General features: G+C 36.8%; 1 long non-coding RNA gene across 1 annotated transcript in view; it reads left to right on the forward strand.

Moving 5' to 3' along the window:
- The window catches only part of LOC132673318 (uncharacterized), a 101,359-nt gene extending 84,908 nt beyond the window's left edge, over positions 1-16,451 (forward strand). The window contains exons 3-4 of the long non-coding RNA XR_009607984.1: positions 5,679-5,738; positions 16,278-16,451. This is a non-coding gene — a long non-coding RNA (uncharacterized LOC132673318). The remainder of the gene's footprint in view (positions 1-5,678; positions 5,739-16,277) is intronic.
- Positions 16,452-23,987: the final 7,536 nt, after the last annotated feature.

Raw genomic sequence — 23,987 nt, forward strand, 5'->3', positions numbered from 1 at the left:
ATTAGTTAAAAATTGCTTCAATTATGTGCATAAATAAAACATATCTGTTGGCCGTATTTAATTCCTGACTTATACTTTGCTTGGACTAAGTAGACTTTCAGGTGTGACAAGGAATTAATTAGAACAGTACTGTCTATTAGAAATATAATGCCATCTGCATATGTAAATTTAAATTTTCTAGTAGCCACACTTAAAAAGTAAAAAAAAGGTGAATTAATTTTAATAATATATTATTTATATTAATGTATTCCAAGTATTATTTTAACATATAATGAATATAAAATTGTTGAGATATTGTACTTATGGCACATCTCAATTTGGACTAGCCACATTTCCAGTGCTCCATAGATAGCCACATGTGGCTAATTACCACCATATTGAGCAATGTGTAAGTATGTACAAATGAGTCCCAGGTAAGACCTGTCTATTTAGAATTTCTTCTCCACCAAGAAACAATGCCCAACCTTAGCTGTTCTTAGAGTTTGTCAAAAGCTACTGTTTTTCTTCATCAAATGAAGGGGAATTTCCCATTCTTTCAGTTATGACAGACTCGATTTGTTAGGATAAATTGGTGAGCAAATTTACTTTAATATCCTAGGGATTTTTCATTGAGTAATTTATAAACAAACATGAAATTTGCTCAATAAATGTCAAGTAAACAAGAGAGTAAAGGATATGAGCTTTTCAAACTGATAATTAACATTCTGAAGCATAGTACTAAAGTGTTTATAAATTCAACCCAATGAGTAGTTTATTAGAATTATCAATTTGTTGTTGTGATACAGTAATTTCATTTAAGGAGCCTCTAGATATCAAATTTTTAGGGGTTTAGAATGGAAGGTAGTGTGGAGATTAAAAATTATATTCTTAGAGAACTCTGAATGCAGGCTTGAATATTTTCAAAAGATATGGCATAGAACAGGTGTCTTAGTCCAGGCTGCCATAACAAAATAGCATAGGTTGTGTGACTTAAACAACAGAAGTTTGTTTTTTCACATTTCTGGAGGCTGAGGAGTCCAAGATCAAGGTGTTGGCCAATTTGGTTTCTGGTGAGAGCTCTCTTCCTGGCATGCAGATGGGCTGCCTTCTCCCTGTGTCCTAACATGGTGGAGAGAGCAAGCTCTCTGGTGTCTCTTCTTAAAAAGGAATCCCTTTGAGGGGTGCATGGGTGGCTCAGTCAGTTGAGTGTTAGACTCTTGGTTTTGGCTCAGGTCATAACCTCACAGTTGGGCATTTCAAGCCCCATGTAGGGCTCAGCACTGCTGGTGCGGAGCCTGCTTGGGATTCTCTCTCTGCCCCTCCCCTGCCTTCTCTCTTTCTTGAAATAGATAAACTTAAAAAAGAAAAAAGGAATCCTATTGAATTCGGGGCCTACCCTTAGACCTTATTTAACCTTAATTACGTTTGTAAAAACCTTATCTCCTCATACAGTCCCACTGGGAGTTAGGGCTTCAATATGAATTTTGAGGGGACACAATTTCAGTCTATAGCAACAGGTCTCAGAGGTAGATTAAGAATTTCTCTTTCTTTTGCCATGTATATTTTGTACCTTTTCAAATAATGTCAGATTCAAACAGTGTCAAAGCCAAAAGCTTGAACTTAGAAGTCCAAAAGTACTTGGAAGTGATCTAATATCCAGGTCTTCGATTATTTAATTAGTGGTAGAAATAAGTCAAACACCTAGGACTCCTGACTTCATTTGTAGTGTTCTATTATTATGTTGTTCATTCATTTGTTCATTTGTTCATTCACTCACACAACAAACTACAATATACTGTATTACTGGAGAAGGAAAGACCCAGACCTAGCCTTCAATAAAATAGCCCAGGTCTCCTTCATCCCAGTACTAATCTCAGTAGAGAATATATTAGACCATATCTATGTTAATATTAATAATAATAGGTATTAGCCCTTAAGTACCAAAAATATATCAGGCTATGCCAAGCACTTTACATACATTATCTATTTTAATCCTTACAACAAGTTTGTGAATATTTATTACGTACTTGTTTTATAGATGAAGAAAAGTAACATAACCAAGGTCGTGGAAAAAGCTTAGAAAGTGGCTGCACCGACTGATTCAGGCCTATATGACTCCAAAGCCCAGGTTTTTCTGGATGTAATGGAGATATTTTCTTTGGGACTTGTCAACACATCATCTAAATATTGTTAGCTTTTTGAGACTGAGTTAGTGTATATGACACAGAGCCAACATTTAAAGGTCGAGTTAAATTTGTCTACCTCTAGAGATGGGGGAAAGAGGCCTATATGCACACAATAACCTTGTGAAGGAGGTTTGCTTATTTTGAAGAATAGGAAACAGGTTCAGAGAATCAAGTTTTTCTTGGGCCAGCTGACTATGAGGTGGTAGAACCTATATTTGAACCCATCTTTACTGAATCTAGTGCTCTGGGTACCCTGAGAGGAATTACTGAGGTTGTGACAAGACTTGTTTTTCAAACTTTTTCTGAAAGTGGCTGTCTGCAAGCCATGCCTTTAGAAACTTGTAAACTTTTCTCCTAGACCAGCAAGGGACTATGGTAAAGCCAAAGGAGACCCAAAGGCAATTAGTTTGCAAATCAAAGAATCCTACTGATTGGATGCCGTATCTGAAGACACAGGGCAGGGGATGACAACTGGGTTGGAAGCAGAGAGCTTACACCAACTCAGCCAGCTGGAGTAGAAATATGAGACTTGCCTGAAGAGATTTCCTGAGACAGCAAGTCCCCTTTTATAGGTATTTTGTGGCTTTCACTGTGAGTGGGGAGGGAGTAGTGAAGACCTCTGAGCCAGATTGGCCACCTGTCAGCCCTTATCACCATTTCATTTGGTTAACACTTAGCTCCTCAGGGGGCCTGTGGTGAAGTCCACACTTGCCATATCCTCTGTAAAGTTCTGCTTGACTCTTTATACTGTCAGTTTTTCACGGTGTTTAATCTAGTTGGGATCTAACTCAGCCATTTTTTAGGTGGTTGATAATGCTGGTGTGCAGCATTAATGAGGAAGCAGCTTTTCCACTGATCACTGTGACTCTGTTGTGAGTATTTGTGAAAATTCCAGAGCCTAGTTATGCCATTTGCAGAAAGCTTTATTCATTCAGTGAGTTTACTGAGTTCTATCTACTCTATATCAGATACTGCTTCATGGACTGGAGTTACATTAAGGGAACAAAACAGAGGAAGATTCCTTCCATCATGGAGATTACTTGGAGTTGGGTAGGAATGGGGAGACAGTAATAAAACACATAAGTAAGTAAATGATTTAGTATATTAAAAGGTGATAGATATGTAAAAAAGATGGGGTGTCCGGCTGGCTCCAACAGTAGAGCATGCCACTCTTAATCTCAGGGTCGGGAATTTGAGCACCACGTTGGGCATAGAGATTACTTAAAAATAAAATCTTTAAAAAAAGTTAACTTAATAAAATACATGTATAAAGAAGAAAAAGTAAAGCAGTGTAAGGGAGGGGGGTTGCAATTTTAAATAGAGTGGTCATTAGATTTAAAATTAGAAATAGCAATTAGAAAAGAGAATGAGAAAAAAATAGAGCATGGAACAAGGATGAGGAAGGGTCAGATTGTCATCTTTAAGTTGAGTGCTCATCAGAATGAGACTTATTCATGTTCATTTGACTTTCATAGAGCAACTCCATGTCATTATATTCATTGTCTATATTAGAAAATAGACTCTCACAGATTTCTTTTGTTTTTCTTCTTTTTCTCTTCTCCATTTCCCCCTTTATTTTCTCCCCTCCCCCTTTTTTTTGTCTCTCCTTTCCATCTTCCATTTTCTTGAAAAAAAAAAAATTAGAAGCCATGGTGCTTGCCCCCAAGAAACTTATAATCTAGTCAAGGAATAAAGATAGCCTCAGTAAAACAATTTGAGAGCAATATGTCAGTAATGATGTGAATAAGCTATGTTCTTTAAAATAACTGATATATGAATGATCAAAATGAGTGGGTTTAGGCAACATTTGGTGGAGGAGGCAAGTTCCTTTTGATCTAGGTTGAAGGAATTAATGGTAGAAAGAAAGGCAAACATCAGAGGAGTTATATGGGCAAGTACTTGGAGAATTTAGCAAGGTATGTTTAAGGATTTGTAAAGAGATTGTCTTGGATGGATTGCACAGATTTAGTTGGATGAATGATCTTGGAGGAATAATGGAACAGGAGAGCATGAGTTAAGTGTAAATTAAGGTTGTAGAATGCTAGTCTGAGAAGGTTGGAATTTTTTCAATACTTTATGGAAAGAGCTGAGAAAACAGAATGTGGAACTCTCTGAATCTTAGTTAAGCCACTGAACCATGTTGAGTAAGGAAATTACCTCCTCAACCTTACTAAAAATTAGAAAGTACTTACTGTTTCCAGACTTCTGATTTATTATATAGATTAGAAAATAGGAAATATATATATAGAGAGAGAAAGAGAGAATATAGTTATATATATTTTTATGTAATTCAGCAAATTTATTTTACATAAAACAATTTTCAAAGAAGACATTTAAAAACCATCTAGATACTGATTTTATTGCATTATGAAAAACTGAGAGACACAATTGAAGTATTCAAATAAATTGTGAGGGGTGGTGATAGGGCTTAAGATCGCTGTCCACAGTGTTCCTTAGTCACTTAAAGGCTCTGGTTATAAAAGTTTTGACCGTGAAGTCAAAACTCATGACCATGAAGTCATGAAATGCACTTCATTTAGTAGAAATAAGTCACATAAAATATATACTTTTATATAGAAAGTGTTATTATCATTTTCAATTACTTATAAAAACTTCATTTTTTTTTAAAGTAGCTTCAGGCCTAGTATGGAGCCCAACGTGGGGTTTGAACTCACGATCCTGAGATCAAGACCTGATCTGAGATCAAGAGTGGACGCTTAGCCAATTGAACCACCCAGGTGCCCCAGAACTTCATTTTGAATTGCATAAAAGTTGTTTAAAATTGATAACTCCCAGAAGACAGGGCTTAGAAATAAGGATCTGTCTAAATCCTAATTTATTACAAATAATTAGGTTTCCATTTCTCCACAGATAAAAAAAAAATCTAGATATAGTTTTCTTAATGTGCATAATACACTATATAATATATGAAATAATATATGAAATAATAATGTAATATATGAAATATAGTTCATAATATATATGGATATAGTTTTCTCTGGGGACATCAGGTTCCATTTTCTCTCCCGCTTATTTACAGTCTCACTCTGTTGCTTATTGACTTTCTCTCTTTGGTAATGTTCTTCTTAGTTTGATGTTTCTTTTATATTCAATTGACTATACTAGCTATCTTTGAAGTTAAGGAAAAAGCTCAATATTGATATATATTTTTTTTTCAAAAAACTGAAACAGCATCTAGAATAGTGTGCCCTTGACCTCTACCTAAATGTCCCTTTTAGCAATGTAGTAATAGAGTTCTTTGTACTTCGACTCCTACTTATTTTAGTCTTTATATTTCTGCCCATTCATTTCATGCAGTTTCTGGGTTGACTTTTCAATGGACAATCTGAACAGTTTACCACATATCCCATCATTGAGCACTTTTCCAGTGCAACTTCCCAAGAGGGGAATTCTTTCTTCTTGGCTACCTGATCCAGGCTTATTTCTCTCTAGATACATCTTAAAATAGTTTATTTGTGGGTGTTCTAAATTTTTATTTCTTTCTGTTTTCAGGACTATATCTGTTATAGGTGTGTTATTCATTGCCGTGGTGCTTGTGACAATGACAGAAAGGTAAAAATGCTCAGTGGGTACTTTGAGCTTACTTATCATTTCATTCTGTATTACTGCTGATTCATAGTTTTTCTGGCTAAATGATGAGATGGGAAAGGAATAATGTGGGAAAAAATAAAATCTGAACAAAACTCTGCTTAACCAATTATTTCTGAAGCACATCCAAATAATATATGATATGTACATGTTGGAAAGTATGTTAGAGAAGGATATATGATAATATAGGACATTCACTGTACAGTGTTAGATGAAAAAAAGAGGTAACAAAACAGTAGGTAAAAAATTATGTGCTGCATAGAAAAAAAAATAAAGATACCAAAATTTCAAAAAATGTATTTCTAGATGGTAGAATTCCTACTAATTTCTTTTCTTTCTTTTTTTTTGGTCTGTATTTTCTGCAATTAACGTGTTATCTTTTTAATAAGGAAAGGAGTTAATGTTATTTAATGTTATAAATATGATGTTATTTATAAAAGATAACATTGGTTGATTGTGATACAAATTTTATTTTCTAAACAAAGGTACTATAGTTAAATGCCTACCTTAAAAGGACACAAACAAAAATAACCATCTACCAATTCAACCTCTGTCCTTCCATCAAAGTTGTTGACAAGCCTAGAATGGACTGATTTGCATTTGCTCATTTGTTCATTCATCATTTATTGAACAAGTATTTTATTAGGCACTTGCTCTGTATAAAGCTGGTAGTGGGTAAAGCTGAATGGCAGGCCTAGGTAAAGTCTTACTGCTGTCCTTGGGCCTTACTGTCTGGATGCTGGGTGCAATCTAACAATAGTATGAGGCAAAATGGAAAAAGAATAAAAATGATATGGGGGGCCAGTCTCCATTTCTGTACCTATTCACGTGTATATCATGTGAGATATTATAATCCAAAGTTTTAATTAGAAAAATATAGTCCCTGTAGCTCAACATAACAATAATTAACATTTATGAAACACATACTGTGCTGTAGATAAGAAGCTTTCGAAGTGTAGCTGATGGTTTCTTGGGATCCCTGAAGATTTTTAAGGAGGATACAAGGTCAAAACAATTTTCATAATAATAATAAGACATTATTTACTTTTTCCTTTCTTTCTTTCTTTCTTCCTTCCTTTCTTTCTTTCTCTCTCCTTTTCTTTTCTTTCTTTCTTTCTTTTCCTTCCTTTCTTTTTTTCTTTTTTTTACTGTATTAGCATTTGTACTGATAGTGTAAAACCAGTGATGGTAAAACTGTTGGTGCCTTAACATGAATCAAAATAGTGGCACCAAAATCTGCCACTAATGTATTATTATATTTATTATTGTCTTGGAAAAACAATGCCAATTTCACTTATAAATGCCTAGATGATGCAATAAAAATTATTAATTTTATTAAATCTAGACTCTTGATACATACCTACTCAATATTCAATGTGACAAAATGGAAAACACATATAAAGCATTTCTGATACACATTGAAGCATGATGGTTGTCTTGGGAAAAATACTTGTGCAAGGGTATAGCCACCTATTTTCATGAACACCATTTTTACTTGAAAGAATAACTGACAGGCAAACAATTTATTCAAACATGGGTATTTGGCAGACATTTTAAAAAAAATGAATGAAGTGACCCTGTCACTTCAAGGGAAAACAACTGACAGTATTTGTTGCCCATGATAAAATTTGAACTTTCATGTGAAAATTAGAATTTTGGAAGATTTGTGTTCAGCATTGTGAACTTGTCAGTTTCCCAAAATCAAAAGAGTTTTCCAGTGAGATTATAGTGCTATTAACAAAGTGATTTTTTTTCTTATTGTGTAGTGAAATGTGTCAAATATTTTGAAGGTCTGCATAACCTAGTGAACCAATGCTTTGCAAATGACCAGTGCATGGTGTTATAAAATCATGTGAATAAAATATCCATTCAGTGTGCAAGATAGACCAGTGTATTTTAATGCAACAGTATATGAAAGTTTATTGGTATCATTTCAGATTCTATATCTCAACTAATCTAATGACTGCTTGTCAAATTGGTAGAGTATACAAGAAAAATAACCACAGTTACTGGAAACGACTATTAAAATACTCCTGTGGGGCGCCTGGATGGCTCAGTCAGTTAAGCGTCCAACTCTTGATTTCAGCTCAGGTCATGATCTCACAGTTTCTGAGTTCAAGCCCAGATTTTGGCTCAGCACTGACAGCATGGAACCTGCTTGGGATTCTCTGTCTTCCTCTCTCTCTGCCTCCCCTGCTCATGCTTATTCTCTCTCTCTCTCAAAATAAATAACTAAACATTTAAAGTATTCCTCTATTCTCAGGGCACCTGGGTAGCTCAGTAGGTTGAGCATCCAACTTCGGCTCAGGTCGTGATCTCGTAGTTTGTGAGTTTGAGCCTCACATCAGGCTCTGTGCTGACAGCTCAGAGCCTGGAGCCTGCTTCGGATTCTGTGTCTCCCTCTCTCTGCCCCTTCTCTGCTAATGCTCTGTCTCTCTCTGTCTCTCAAAAATGAATAAACGTTAAAAAAAATTAAAAAAAATATTCCTCTCTTCTTAAACTACATGGCTATGTGAGGCCAGATTTTCTTTATATTTTTAAATCAAAACCAACATAAAACAATAGTCATTAAAGCCAGACATTAAAGAGATTTATGTAAATGGAAAACAATCATTACTCTTTTTACTATTTTGAGGGGAAACAGTTTTTTTCTGTAAAAAATGTATTATTTATGTTAACATACAATTTATGTAACAGGTAACAAGGTTTACTATTTTTATTTTAAATTGATTAATAAAGAAATATGTAAACATTCTCAGTTTTACTTTGAGTATCATAAATATCTATAGATACAACCCATATAAACAAAATCTCTTTGGAGTTCTTAGAAATTTTTGAGAGAATAAAAGGGTCTTGAAAACAGAAACTTTGAAAATTGCCACTCTAGACATTTAATATGCATAATCTTGCTTAATCTTCACAGCCATTCTTAGTGTTACATATACTACTATTATTTCCGTTTTACAAGTGAGAAAAATAAATCTGAGAAAGTTTTATTACTTGTCCAAGATCATATAGCTAGGAAAATAGAGGTACAAACTTAGGAAGTCAGTGTAGCAATTTGTTTTGAATAGGGGGAGGGAAAGGAAGGTTTCATAGAGGGCAAATTTCAGCTGAGGGATGAATCAGTAGGCAAAGGAGGGAGGGGTGCTTGAGGCAGAGAGAACAGCATGAATAAAAGTTTTGTGAGGGAATGGCTAGGGCAAGGGTTCCTAGTCTATTTTGAGCTATGGACCCCTTTGGCAGTCTGGCGAAGGCTACAGAATCTTTCTCAGCATAATGTTTTTAAATGAACAAAACAAAATACATAAGATTATAAAGAAAGTCAATTATATATTATATATGCAATATATAAATAATAATATAAAATATAAGTAACTATGCAATATCAAAACATTTTAAAACTTGAACTTATAGCAATATATATGCTTTTTTATTCGTGGATTAAATAACAAGTGGTAGTCGTGAAAAGTATTGATGAACATAAATGATATTTCTGCAACAACTATGAAGTGATATGAAAATATCTGTGATTTCTACTTGTGACAAAGGCTAAGGTACTGTTAATATTATTGTGGTTTATTGCTTACATTTAGAATTTCAGTTCGAGGTTAGTGAAAATGAAGACGTAAACTTCTTCCACCCAAATTCACATATTCATGAGTCTTTGGGCTCTAAAGAACCCCTGGTTCTAGAGTAAGTTTCACGTCCTTTAATATATGTCGCCAGTCCACTATGGGGCGGGGGGCAAGTGCTAGTCAGCAATGAACAAATAGTAGCAGCTGCAGTAATAGTAGCAGTAATAGCAGTGGAAGCCAGAGTAGTAATAGTAAAAGTAATAATAACAATAGCAGCAGCAGCAATAGCTGCTGAGCACATAACTAACAAGCAAAAAAGCCTTCAAAGTCAGGCAGCTCTCCATTAGGAAGGAAGAAAGCTGGATAATCTACAAACCAGGTGAATAAAGAACTAAAACATTCATCATATTTTTATTTTATTTATTTTAACTTTTTAAATATTTATTTTTGAGAGAGAGAGAGAGAGAGAGAGAGAGAGAGAGAGAGAGAGAGAGAGCGCGCAAGCGCACAAGCAGGGAAGGGGCAGAGAGAAGGAGACACAGAATTGGACGCAGGCTCCAGGCTCTGAGCTGTCAGCACAGAGCCCCGCACAGGGCTCGAACTCATGAAATGCGAGATCATGACCTGAGCCGAAGTCAGATGCTTAACCGACTGAGCCACCCAGGTGCCCCAAAACATTAATCATGTTCTTAATGTTTTAGGTTTTCCTTAACTTTCTGGAAAAGGAAATAGAGAAGTTGGCTTTGAGTTCAAAAATGATTAGAATCAGCTTTAAAATTCCGTACTTTTTTTTAAAGCCATAGGTATTGCAATTTTGAGTTACAACTTTGTAACTCCTGTGAATATGTATTTTTAATAGTATTCATAAGAATATAGGATATAGTATAGCATAGCTAAATTATTCTACAGCCTGCATGAAATATGTATAAAATTATAAATTTGGGGGGAAAGTTATTAACCTGGTTCAAGTGAATTTTACAGTATTTTTGTACTTTGAGAATTCCAACTTTTTATTATGTACTTTTTAATTCTAGCTCAAACTAATCATTCATTTCTCAGTACCAGCAGTTTAGCTTGAAATATTCTGAACCCACTCATGTATCTTTTTCTTTACACAAGTGCATTATAAGCCCTTTGAGGACAAAAAACAAATCTGATGTGTATTTTGTATTCCTCACAGCACTTGGAAGGGTAAGCATTCTGGTAGATAAGTTACTCATAGGATAGTGTAAAAGTCCATTTTGCATCAAGCCTCTGTGTTCAACCTTTTCTAAATATCCAGACGATGCTATTCCTCTCACATTATCAATGCCATGAGATCTGCTGTTTTGTATCTATTTATATGTATCTATTTACCTTGAACTATTTCTGCTGTCACATATTAAAATTTATTTAAGAAACATGTTTCTTCTTCTCTAATTGAGGCTATACGCAAGAAATGATTAAAGAGCACATATTTGCAGTGAGCCCAAGTCTGAATAGCATTTGATGTTTTTTTGGTATGTAGATTCTTTTGCAGTTGAAAGTCCTTTGTTCAGCCAGCAAACACGTATTGAATGTCTCCTATGGGCTAGGATATAGGATATATTAGTTCAGGCACAGAGAGAAGCCAAAGCAAAGTAAGTGAAACCTCAGAGAAAACATGGTGAGGGTGGAGTTTTATAAGTTGTTTATTTTGCTGAATCTTAGTGTGCACTGGAAGGTGTAGTAGGCAAAGAACTGGACAGGTAGGAAAGGGACAGAGAAGATTGGATTTGTCAGACATAAAGAGAAGAGCCGCCCCTCCAGCCCCCTACCATGCCCAGAGGCGGTTAGGCATTGACGTGGTGTTTTATGACAGTATATGGAATAAGGGCGAAGAAGGAACTGAGGAATTGCTATCCTTAGAAATTCTGCCTAATGGTCTGATATCAGAGCATTTATCCAACTCACTATGGACTCTGAAAGAGATTTAGTATAAAGGGAGCAAGAAATTTGTTACCTTCTGATTCAATAATCTATAAAATAAAGTCAGAGTGGATGTTCATATATTCTGCTTGACATAGAAGCAGCTCCTATATGAAATAAACTTGATGAAAGAGAATACTTTTTAAACTCATATTTTACTTTTATTATCTAAGTAATAACAAGAAACACTTACTGAGCATCTACTATGTCCTACCCTTAATGTTAATGGCTTTTAAATATTATTGTTACTCTCATTCTTACTATGATTGTGGACAACCACTAACATTTATTGAACTATGTGCCAGGCACTGTTCTAAAGGTTTTACATGCATTAACTTATCTAACAATCGTGTGAGGTCAGTGCTATTATTTTCCTGATATTGAAGCTAAGGCACAGAAAAGTCCAGTAACTTGCCCAAGGTCACACAGCTAGTAAGGACCAGAGCTGAGATTTGATAATATGAAAGTACCAAGATGCTCCTATAGTTATTAAATGAGGTGATGTGTATAATATACAGATTGTCTATCACATAGTACATACCCCAGATTTTTGCCTCCCCCCATCTTCCTCCCTGACCCCTCACTGACCTCCTATAAAAGAATGACTTTTTAACTCACATGGAGACCCATACAAATACTCACCTTGCTTTTGGTTTTTCTTACCATCTTTTTGGTAAAGGTACTTATAGGTCATGAAATATAACAAAAGAAGAAAATCTTGTTTTCTGAAAAAAATGAATACTTAATTTACTTGCCTTAAACTGTTTAGTGGCTAAAAAAAAATGCAGCTCTGAAACATTTATAAAAAGTACTGGAAGACAAAGGAGGGAAGGAGAGGAACAAACCTTGATTGAAAACCTTTTGGTTCCAAATACTGTGCTAGAAACTTATGTATGGTTGCTCTGTTATTCCTCACCATGACCCCTGTAAGGTAATGATGATCATCCCTATTTTGTGGATAGGACATCTGAGGCTGAGAGAATCCAGGCAGCTTCCTTGTTAAGAAGCCCAGAACTATCTCTGATGTCTACAAGGCTGCTGCCTTCCTCATAGACACAGGAGCCACCTCTTTGTAACATTTGATCCCAGGAACTTTACAGTTTGGGAGTTAAAATAAGAAAAATATGATGCTAGGGGCACCTAGGTGGCTTAGTTGGTTGAGTGTCCAACTTCGGCTCAGGTCATGATCTTGTGGTTCATGAGTTGGAGCCCCACATTGGGCTCTCTGCTGTCAACCTGTCAGCACAAGAGCCCGCTTGGGATCCTCTGTCCCCCTTTCTTCCTGCCTCTCCCCACTTATGCTCTCTCTCTCTCAAAAAAAAGTAAATAAATAAAACATTTTAAAAATTAAAACAAAAAATGGAAAAGAAAAACATGATGCTAAATAATTTACCAAGGCTGGATTTTACTGGCAAAAATTGCTCTTTTATTCCAGACAACTTCCTGAATAACACAGCTATTTCCTCCTGAAGCCTTGGTGGCTAAGTTAAGCAGCATTTGCCTTAATGCTAATCCTTGCATTATGCATCTCTTAATCAATTTGGCCATAATTAGGTTGAGCTTACAAATTGTCATCTCAGGAATAATGATTGTCTTTAAGAGGCAGAAAGAAAAGCATCAACATCATTCTTTGCTCTCTCGTATCCCTGCAACATCAGGAAGGGGCATGGCTTTGATTTCATTCCTGTGGGCAGATGACTGACCTGTGGGCATACAGCAACATTGTTACAGGCATGGGTCTTGTTTTAAGGTTAGCTTTTGTTTTCGTGTTTGCTTTTCTGGCTTGACATCCTAGTTGAGGCACAGGAATAACATTGCTATCATCTGTATCCTGCTAGCATAACATTAGTGCCTTGAAAGATTAATATACACAGCAATTTTCTCAGTTAAGTGTGTCTTCATTTATATAACTTTTTTTTTTTTTTATCTGAGGAGCTTAAGGCATTTTGTAAGTATTGCCTCAGTCTTACATACATGAGATAGGTTAAAATAATTCTCACAGCTCTGGCCAATAGCACGTGAGTCCAGTGTTGGGGGACTGATATATGTTCTTTATCACTGTAGCCCTAGTGTCTAGCACAGGGTGCTTAGGAAATACCTATTGCTCAGTCTCTTCTTCCCACCTCAGTTGAAGTTTGGAAATCAGATCTTGCACTGGCCATAGTGAAGTCCAGTTTTCTCCAGACTTATACCTACATGCTTTCCTTTCTTGACACCTCTGACAGTTTAAAAAGGAGCAGAGTAAACAGAATTGGTACTTAGCTCAGTTCCTACTAACTCTATAAGCAATTAAGTTCCCACTGACTGAAATCTCTATCATTTGTGACTCTTTTTTTTTTTTTTTTTTTTAGTTGTCTAAATCTGTAATCACTGTCTTCAACTGCTTTTCTGTCTGTCTGATAATTAATTCTCCAACTTCCTGGACCATCTATGCTTAATACTCAACTTTGCTTTGTTACCACCCATGCCCCAGTGTGTCAGGGAATTTGAAACTTTTTTTCCCTGGTGATTTGGTGGATGTGAATGCTGAAACCCACACAGACTGAGAAAGACGCAGGTTGATCTCACACTTACAGAGTTGCTTTGGGGTGTATTCTTCCCTGATCTTACTCAAATAGCAGGCATTGTATGCCTCCCTTACAGGCATTTTTCTGGGTGTGAGGGATACAGAGATGTGTTTAGAAATCCCTATCTTCAAAGAACCCACAGTCAGGAAGAACGTAAGCTTACAACACAGATGACTACAATATAGTAGAAGTACCTAAAGAGCTCTGTGAATGGAGTAACTAATTCTGCTTGCAGAATACAGGAAAAGTTACACAGAGGAGATTACAGTTAAGTATGTTAAGTAGGAGTTACTATTCCATTGGGGCATCCTTTTGGTGTATTGTAGACCTAACTGTGGCATTCTGGCCCAGCCCCAGTCCCTCTCCCCACAACATGTGACAAGTTCCAACGGCTAAGTGATGTGTCTTATCTTGGTTTTGGTAGGCCACTTTGATGAAGTGGTTTGGAACTATGAAATATGAGCAAGAGTGTCTAATGGACAACTATTGTCTTTTTATTACCCAACCTCTACTTAACAAATACTCCACCCGTGAAATCTCCCTGTTGGAGACCACCCCTGTACTGTCTTAGTCCATATGTCTTCAGAGGTAGGTATGTGACTTAAGCTTTGCTAATCAAAGCATTTAACGCCATTGGCAATAGTAATAGCTAGGTTTGGCCACATGACCCAATCAGAGCCAGTGAGATGGAAGAGAAGTTTTGCTGAACCTTCTAGGAAGAAGTTTCTGCTGGACTTTATGCATGAGAAGATACAAGGTCTGGGGCTCCTCAGCCATATTATAAGGGGGACTAGAACCACTGTGGAGGAGGGCAATACTGAGAGAGATAGAAAATCTATCCTAATGATGTTACTTTGGCCCCAAAGCAAGCCATGCCACAAGCTAGAACAATCCTTGGCCTTTTTTACTATATGAGTGATTGAAGTATCTTTTTGCTTATACCAGTTTGGGTTGGATTTTATGTCTTTATTCATACATGTTTGAAAGATCTAGAAATGTTTATTCTAAAGAGGAAAACACCCAGGAGGAACATGAATGCATTCCAAATATTTGAACGATGTTGGGTAGAAGAATTACTTGAATATTCTGTGTGTCTCCAAAGGGTAGAATTAAGATCAGTGGGTATATGTTTCAGTTGGTCAGATTTCAGATCAATATAAATAATAACTTTTTAGCTGTTGGGACTGTACCCAATGAAAGCAGCTGGAAGATTTGATTCAACATTGTACTTAGGGAAAAACATGAGAGAGTGAGTGAAAGAAACATGTTGAAAGCATCTTGAAATGGTACAAGACAATTTAAAAGTGGTCTGATTCACCTCTTTTAATGTATTGAGACTTTAATACTAGGGCTTTAAATTAGCTTTAGAATTCCTCAAAGTCAAGGACTATGTGGCTTTTTACTAATTTACTTCTATTTCCCTAAACAAACTATAGGCTGTGACCTATTGGTGGGCCATGAAATCACTTAGGGCATTTGAGACCATCATTCTTTCAATGAAAGAGAAAAGAATCATATGTAACAGGGGCAAGAGTTGTTTTGACTCACTTTTATAAATAAAACATAATAGAGAGACAGTACAGAGTAATGACTAAAAGCTTGAACTTTGGAATTAGATTGCAAAGATTAAGATTTTAGGTCTACCTAAAACTGTTAAGAGAATTAAATAATAGATAAATAACTGAGCAAGATCCTGGCACATAGTAAGCACTCCATACATTTTAGCTGCTCTATTATTACTAGATAATTCTTAGGATCCAGAAATTGGATCCTATGAGAGGGAGATAAAAATCTATCTGTGCATTTTTGGCCCCCAGATCTTGCCAAACAACCCAACAGTACAGTTTTGTAAGGAAGAAAAAAGTTACCAGGTATTTCTTGTATCTTCTAGTAGTGTTTGAAGATGCTACATTGCCAATTGCCATCCAAAGCCAATAGCAGGACCATGAAAATAACTAAAGTCATGAGGCTGTAAGCCTTCTTTTTAGACAAAAGGCATGTTTCTACATCTTCATATCCCTAGCATCTCCCAGAGTACCTGGAAAATAACTGCTTAACTTCTTAAATGTTATTAAGCATCTTTTAATTTGGTCTCTTATCTTTTGACACTCTTTTCACCACTTAAAATTCCTCTATCCTTTGTTTTATCAAGAAATATTTTTTGGTTCTTAAAAAATGGAAAATTTCCCTCATCCCTCCCTCCCCACAAAGGCCCCAGAACATACAAGAAGTGCGCATGAGTGTACACACGCACACCCACACCCACCCACACACACACACACACACACCACACCACACATATGTGGTACCATATTAATGACTTCACATTCTTCAGGGATATTGGCTGTTTTTAAGTATCTATTATATATCCTTGTCACTGAACTCATGATTTCCCACTTTATCTCATTCAGAACCCATGGATGAATACCATCTGGTCCTGGTGATTTACTGCACAGAGTCCCTCAAGTTGCTCCATATCTTCTCCTCAGAGACTGAAGAATCTCTGTCAGGGCCATTCTCTGCTTTGCCATAAAATGTGTCCTTGGAACAGGAATTTCCCCATTGTCTTCTCCAATAAATACTGATTCAAGGTATTCATTTAGCTGTTCCTCTCCTTCATCATTCCATTTAATATTCTCCTTCTAATGAAAGTTCTTAACATAACAGATATAGTCACCTTACTAAAATGCCATGCACTCTTTATTACTATTATTATTTATCCAGATGCTTCTACATGTTTTGCCCATTCTCTCTTTGACCTCTGTTAGTTCTGCAGCTGATATAGTTTGAATCCCCATCAGAGTGTGTGGCCTGGAAAGTTTATTTTTTAGTGGAATGCGTTTGAAATAGTTATTGTTTGTTTTTCTACTATAAAACGAGAATATGTTGTCCCTAGAAAATCTGGAAAATTTAGGAAAGTAGAAGAGGGCACATCTTTATAAACAAGCACTGATAAACTTATTTCACCTAGATGGTACATGTTTCAGAGGCCTGCCTTTTGCATTTCTTTCTGAAACATAACCTATCTGATTTCCTTCTCTCCTGTCCTCTCATTCTTATGTGCTGTACTGTGGGGGTCATTAGAAATAGTACCTCTTCTGGACTTCAGACATGGTTGGAGTGTCCCTTTGTAAGCCTTTATGAAGAATATGTTATCATGTATGTCCTACAGGGAGGCCCGGCCCTCTAAGGGCTCAGCTACTGGGTAGCTTGGAGCACTCACCTCCACCCACAAAGACTCACCACATTCTCTATTTTCATCTAATTCCATTTCCCCAACAACTGCCAATGCCTCACCAGTTTCTCTGTTTTGCATCCAATCCCTTTCTTATTCCACCAGCCCCAATTTACTTATATTCTTCTCACAGACTTTCACGTCTCTCCTGCCTTAGAGCATATTTTAGACCAATTTCTACAGGTAACTGATCTCTGACTTGGCCCCAGAACTTTCTTTAGTACCAGAACTTCCCTTCTCTGATGGATCAACCTGGTTCAGGGTCATTATGAGAAAAGCCATGGTGACATTCAGCCTGTTCCCAGCTTCACTGAGGACACCCTGATGTAGTGGAAGAACATAGGCTTGGAGTCAGACAATATGACCTCTCGCTATTTGGGCTAATCACTGAACCTCACTGAGCTTCTTATCACTTCATCTGAGAAGTGGGACAATAATACAGTCTTCTGCTCTTCGATAACACTGTTCATTTTATTATTTATCTAACTCATATAATGCATTTTATGTGTGAGATACTTTGAGTGCTTTACAGATATTAACTCAGTTACATAACTATTTACGATCCTAAGAATTCTTTGATTATTCATATGAATTATTTATTCATTTATAATGAGTATTTCATTACAAAATTGTTTCAGTGGAGAAAAAAGGGATTAAGAGCTAGAGAATTTCAGACTTATAATACCAATTACCTTATTTTTCTTGTGGGATTTTTCAAAATTAAAGTTTGCATTAAAAAAGAATAGCTCTGGGACATCTGGGTGGCTCAGTCAGCTAAGTGACCTACTTCAGCTCAGGTCATGATCTCGCGGTTCGTGAGTTCACGCTGCCCATTGGGTTCTGTGCTGACAGCTCGCAGCCTGCAGCCTGCTTTGGATTCTGTGTCTCCCTCCCTCTCTCTCTCTGCCTCTCTCTCTCTCTCTCAAAAATAAATAAACATTAAAAAATGTATTCTAGTGAGTGGAACGGTGGCTACCCCCTGCCCACCCCGAAAGATATGCCCACCCAAAACTTGTGAATGTGACCTTACTTGGAAAAAAGATGTTTTGCAGATGTAATTGAATTATGATCTGGAGATGAGATCATCCTGGATGAACTGGGTAAGTGCTAAATCCAATGACATATCTATAGCAGACAGAAGAGGAAAAGACATACAGACACAGAAGAAGGCCATGCAAAACTAGAGATTGGAGTGATGCATTTACAAGTCAAGGAATGCTAAGGATTCCCAACAGTCACCAGAAACTAGGAGAGAGGTGTGAAATGGATTCTCCCTCAGTGTCTCCAGAGGTACCACTCCTGCCAAAGCCTTGATTTTGGACTTGGTCTCTAGAACTGTGAGAAAATTAATTTCTGTTGTTTTAAGCCACCAAATTTGTGGTAATTTATTATGGCAATCTTGGAAACTAATACAAGCATATTTTGTTATTGCAAGCTAAAAATCATAACTTGAGGGATCAAGAGAACAGAAACAAACCTAAAAGTCAGAAAATTATGAACACAAACAACATAAAACTAGATCAAACTAGATCACAGGTCTCTAGACCTGTAAAATAAACAACAGTGTAGCTCATAAGCAGAGTTAACAGAGAATGTAAGGCCAAGCAAGTTAAGCCAGATGCTCAAACAAAGCTACTGAATGTTGCTTTCCTCCTGAGATACCAGCTTTTTAAAAGATGAGGAGCTAATCCCCTATTACAATTGTGTAATGACCAATTGCAGTCCACATGATGCAAAAGATATTCCCTGCTCAATCAAGTTATATCCAAAAGTGAAGTAAAAATTTGAGCATTAGAAGAAATCCCTGTATATATTCTACTCTTTTACTATGAAGCTTAAAAACGAAATGATGCAAATACTACTTACTTCTCACACCTTTATGGGCACATATAAATGTTAAATGCATGTTCTCTTTTGCCTGTAGAAAATAGATGGTCATCAGCAAATATAAAGCAAGTTTACACACAGTAGGTATTTTGTAAGAATGGTGATACAAATCTATTTCTCTCTTGAATTACCTTGCACTTTTATAACACTGACCACCATGGTGTTTATAATCCAAGCCATGGGCCTACCATGCACCCTACAAGAAACAAGAATTTGTAATGACTGAAGGATGATATTATAGTATATACAGGGATGAACATTTTTCTAAGTTTAAGCGTGTATGTAACTCCTGTCTTCAGGGAGTGAGAGGAAAATAGAACTTATGATAAAATGTGATATAGCAACAAACATTCAAAGAATGGCCTCAGGCAATCCTGTCCATTTGTTCATTCATCCAGTCACTTAGCCTTGTTGGCTAAACATGTGTGGTCTCCAGACGGCATTAGGCACCCCAGAACTTAAAAGCAATGAAAGCAGGTGAAAATATTGAAGAACATTTGAAATAAGACATGTATGCAGCAATTAGTGAATAATTCTGAAATAATAACAACAGGGCTCTGTGATGTCATTGGAACAGACTAAGTAGCTATGCTAGTTCAAGTTTTAAGTAGCATTGGAAGACTAGAGATGGAAAGCTTTTGGGATGGGGCCTTTCAAATGGAGCCTTAAAGGAAAATTAGACAACAGATTTTAAAAATGTGTTTGCAGCCCTGGTAATGTCACACCTGCTTCCTATTTCCAGGCCTAAAATTCCTGCATAATGCCTAGCATGTAATAGGTTCTTGATAGTACTTATTGAATAAAAAAAAGAATGAATAGTCATTGTTGCCTACTCCACGGAGCTCCAGGCTAAACTTTCTAATGCACAGATCAGTTGATATCATTTAGTTCCCCTAAAGCTTCATGGATACCCTGCTACTTCCCAAGAGAGAATAGAAAGTGCTCTTCAAATCACGTAGTGTTGAGTATGAGTTCTAAACACCTTCAGAGTGCCCCCCATCCTATCCAATGTAATTTTAACTCTCTTTGACATTCTTATTATCCTTTGACACCAAAATTTAACCATGTCTCCCTTTGTACCCTCCCTCCTTTTGCTCAAAATCTTTCAGTGCCTGCCCTTCTGTCCTCAGATTCTGATGTCTGCCACCCTCTCCAGCTTCTCCTTTCTTGACTTTCTCCTTTAAACTTCTCACTGTCTGGGAAATGCCACATTTTTCTTTTCTCTCAGCCTTCATACATATTTGGAATGCTCTGCTTGAAATATTCCTCTCTACCATTTGTCATCCCCACCACACCCCCCGTATCAAGCTAACTCCTATGCATCTTCTGGTCTAGGCTTAAATGACACTTCATTCTTGAGGCCTTTTCCACTTCCAGGCAGGTTCCTGGGCTATTAGGGTTACCAAGCACCTTGCACCTTTTCCATTGTGGCACACACCATAGTTGATTATAAGGACTAGCTTTATAATGGTTGTCTTTCCTACCTAGACTTGTAATGCTGTGAAGGCAATGACTTATAGCTGGTCTATGGTTGTCTTTAGTACCTGGCACAGTACCTGGACTATGAATATGTTTTGAATAAATTAATGAGATCTAAAACTTGCTGGCTGCATGACCCTTGGCCAGAAATGTTACCATTCTGAATATCAATTTTCTCTTTGTAAAATGAAGATAATAACTGCCTTATAGAGTCTTGTATACTCTAAAGCATCATATAAATGTCTACTTCTAATGGCCTTCTGTGAGTGGATCCTCATTTGTCTTTTTGCCGCTGTCTCCTGCTTTACCCATTAATTGTGTCCTTGGCACCAAACTAGACTTGTCTGCTTTTTCCTAAACATTGCCCTATATTTCCCATCTTTGTGCCATTTCTCTCATGCTGTTGTCTCTGCCTAGAATTTCCTTCCTTTCTTCTCCCCATTTCAAAACTTCCTCCATCCTACCTCTGTGGCATGTCCCCTGATTGTCCTAGTCAAATGTTACCTCTCCCTTCAACTTTTATGTCATTTTATCTCTCCCTCTTTTAGAAGATGTACCACTTTCCACATTGGGCTGAGGTTATTTATGTACAACTTCCAGTTTAGCAGGCTCCAGAACCAGTCTTCCTGGGTTCCTATGTCAGATCTACCTACCTACTAGCTATGTCACCTTGGGCTAGTTAGCAAGCCTCAGTTGTTTGATCTGTAAAGTAGGAATAATAGTAACATCCACCTCATAAGTTATTTGGGTGGGGGGTTACATTAAGTGAGATTATGTAATCAGATCATTTAGCACAGTGCCCCATACATCATCAGTGATTTTGTGGTTCACATTATCAACATTATCATCATTATTACTATCTCCCTAATTAAACTGTTAATTCCTTAAGGACAAAGATTATGTTTTTATAGGATCTGCTATTGCATTTAGTGCAATGCCTGGCCCCATATTTGATGCTCAATAAATGTTTGTTGAATGCAATCATAAATAGTATAAGACAAATAAGACAAAATAATGACTTTTTCTTTTGCTATAAAATGATGCAAGTTTACCACATTTTTGGGCTTTTTAGTAACTACTGCCCCTGTGGATTTCTCCAAGGAGCATGAACGTTTTGAAATAGCATGTAATAGAATAGGCCCACTATGTTGCCACCAGTCTGGAATTTGGAAAATTACAAGCAGAATTAAAGAACAGTATTAGAATTATTTATTCTTTCTATGCCCCTTTATTACATTCATTTTGGGAGAAATTATCTATTCTTGTTTAACAAGAAGATTACATTACATATTCATGTAGAAAGAATTTTACCAATTTGTGGAAACTTTCCTCAGATCTTGCCACATGTTAGATGTCAGGCAATGTCTCATTTGGAGAGAGAAAAAACAACTAGAGTTACTGTGACTTTACAGTGAGACAAGTTATTCTGAATTTCCTTGGTAAAAAGAAAATGGAAACTACATTTGTAAAATACCATAGAGGTTCGTCTTCTAAACAGTCTCTTATCTGGAAAATATATGTAGTCATTTTTCTAACTTAATAAAGAGATAAAGCAAGTTCCACTTATCTTAATTCTGCCTGTAATGAATATACCAGATGAGATTTTGCTATGATATGTGACTGCTCTTTCATTAACATATTAGATAATTGCCCTCTTGGAATGGGCCAACTTTATTATTTAGCACCTGACTTAATCCTGAAATAATCTGGAACTTTTTTGAAAGTCAGTGTGCAGAGCTATGCTTAGAGGAAAGGCATGGTGTACTGGACACGGAGGGGAAGCCTCAGTTTCTTGGTGCTTCTTGGGAGATAGGCAGTTGCCCACATGGCAGGACTTCAGAGGCAGTAGAAAAATTGGATCCCATTTAATTGGTCAAGTTCTGAAATTTTACCATCTGGAATTCCATTTATTCCACTCGCTTTGGTTGGGTAGGAGGGACTTAAGAGAATTAGGAGCTCAGGAGGCATCCTGGTATACAGCAGAGTTTGGCAAACTGTGATCTATGGGCCAAATCCAGTCCACTGTCCATTTTTGTACAGCCGATAAAAGAATAGCTTTTACATGTTTAAATGGGAAAAATCAAAAGAAGAATATTTCATGATACGTGAAAGTTATATAAAACTGAAATTATAGTATCTATACATAAAGTTTAATCGGAACACAGTCACATTCATTAGTTTATGTACTGCCTATGGTTGCTTTTTTGTGCTATAATGACAGAGTAGAGCAGTTGCAGTAGAGATGGTATGGCCCTTAAGAGACTAAATATTTACTATCTGGCCTTTTACAGAAAACATTTGCTGACCTCTGGTGTAGGGGAAAGAGCACTGAAAGCCATGAAGTCAGTCTTGGGGTTCAATTCCTTCTCTTCTAGTTACTAGCTCTGTAACCTCGGTTAGGCAACATTTGTTCATTCAATAAACTTACTGTTTCCCAGACACTGAGGTTGGCATTAGAGATGCAGTAGTTTCTGTATCTTGTTTGCTGGGTTATTGAGAGGATTAAATACAATTAAGTATTCAAACTGCCTAGCATGTATGTAGTTGCTCAATAAATTATTTTTATTTATTGAAAGATATTTTAAAATGCTAAAGATATTAAAAGATATTTAATAACATCCACAGATTACCATTCACCTAGCCTTTGGAAGATATTTAGGGGTGGGTTAAGGAGAGGCAGGATGGTGAGCTGCTGGCTAACCAGGAGCTAGACTGGTATCTCTAGCGGTGGTGGCGTTAAAGAGCCTACGGGAGGAGAGTGGCATCGGAAAGGCTGGAAGAGGGAAAAAGAAACAAATGACCATGCAATTTTGCTTTGGGCCTGTTTTGTCTAGATGTAAACTTCTGTGGGGCCCAGTCTTGGATAGCACATAGTCCTTTAAAAGCCAGTAGTCAAAATATCTCTAGTAGGTAATGGGGCCAGAATTTTGATTCCTAGACATTTTGATTCTGGCTGGTGACTTTAGCCATAATACCACTGCCTCTCAAATTAGAATCTAGGCTTCCATGGATGTTTTGTCAGGGGTCCTAGAGTTCTCTACAAGAGCCTCTAAATTTAGGTTTTAATTTTTATAACAATCTAAGAAAAGAAAACAAGAGTAAAGACAAAGGCAATATAAACATAATCTGGGCACCCTGAATGATCACCTTTTAACTTGCTATTGCCTGTGGTGCCTTTTTTTAAGTTTGCATTTGTGTTTACATTGGGTAATTTTAGTGGGCTAATGAGGAAAGAATAGAAGCAGTAGACCTAATAAGAATATGATGTGTTGGGGGCGCCTGGATGGCTCAGTCAGTTAAGCGGCCGACTTCGGCTCAGGTCATGATCTCACGGTCTGTGAGTTCGAGCCCCGCGTCGGGCTCTGTGCTGACCGCTCAGAACCTGGAGCCTGTTTCAGATTCTGTGTCTCCCTCTCTCTGACCCTCCCCCGTTCATGCTCTGTCTCTCTCTGTCTCAAAAATAAATAAACGTTTAAAAAAAATTAAAAAAAAAAAAAGAATATGATGTGTTGACACCATA

The sequence above is a fragment of the Panthera onca genome, chromosome C1 (assembly GCF_046562875.1).
Source record: "Panthera onca isolate mPanOnc1 chromosome C1, mPanOnc1 haplotype 2, whole genome shotgun sequence".
NCBI lineage: Eukaryota > Metazoa > Chordata > Mammalia > Carnivora > Felidae > Panthera > Panthera onca.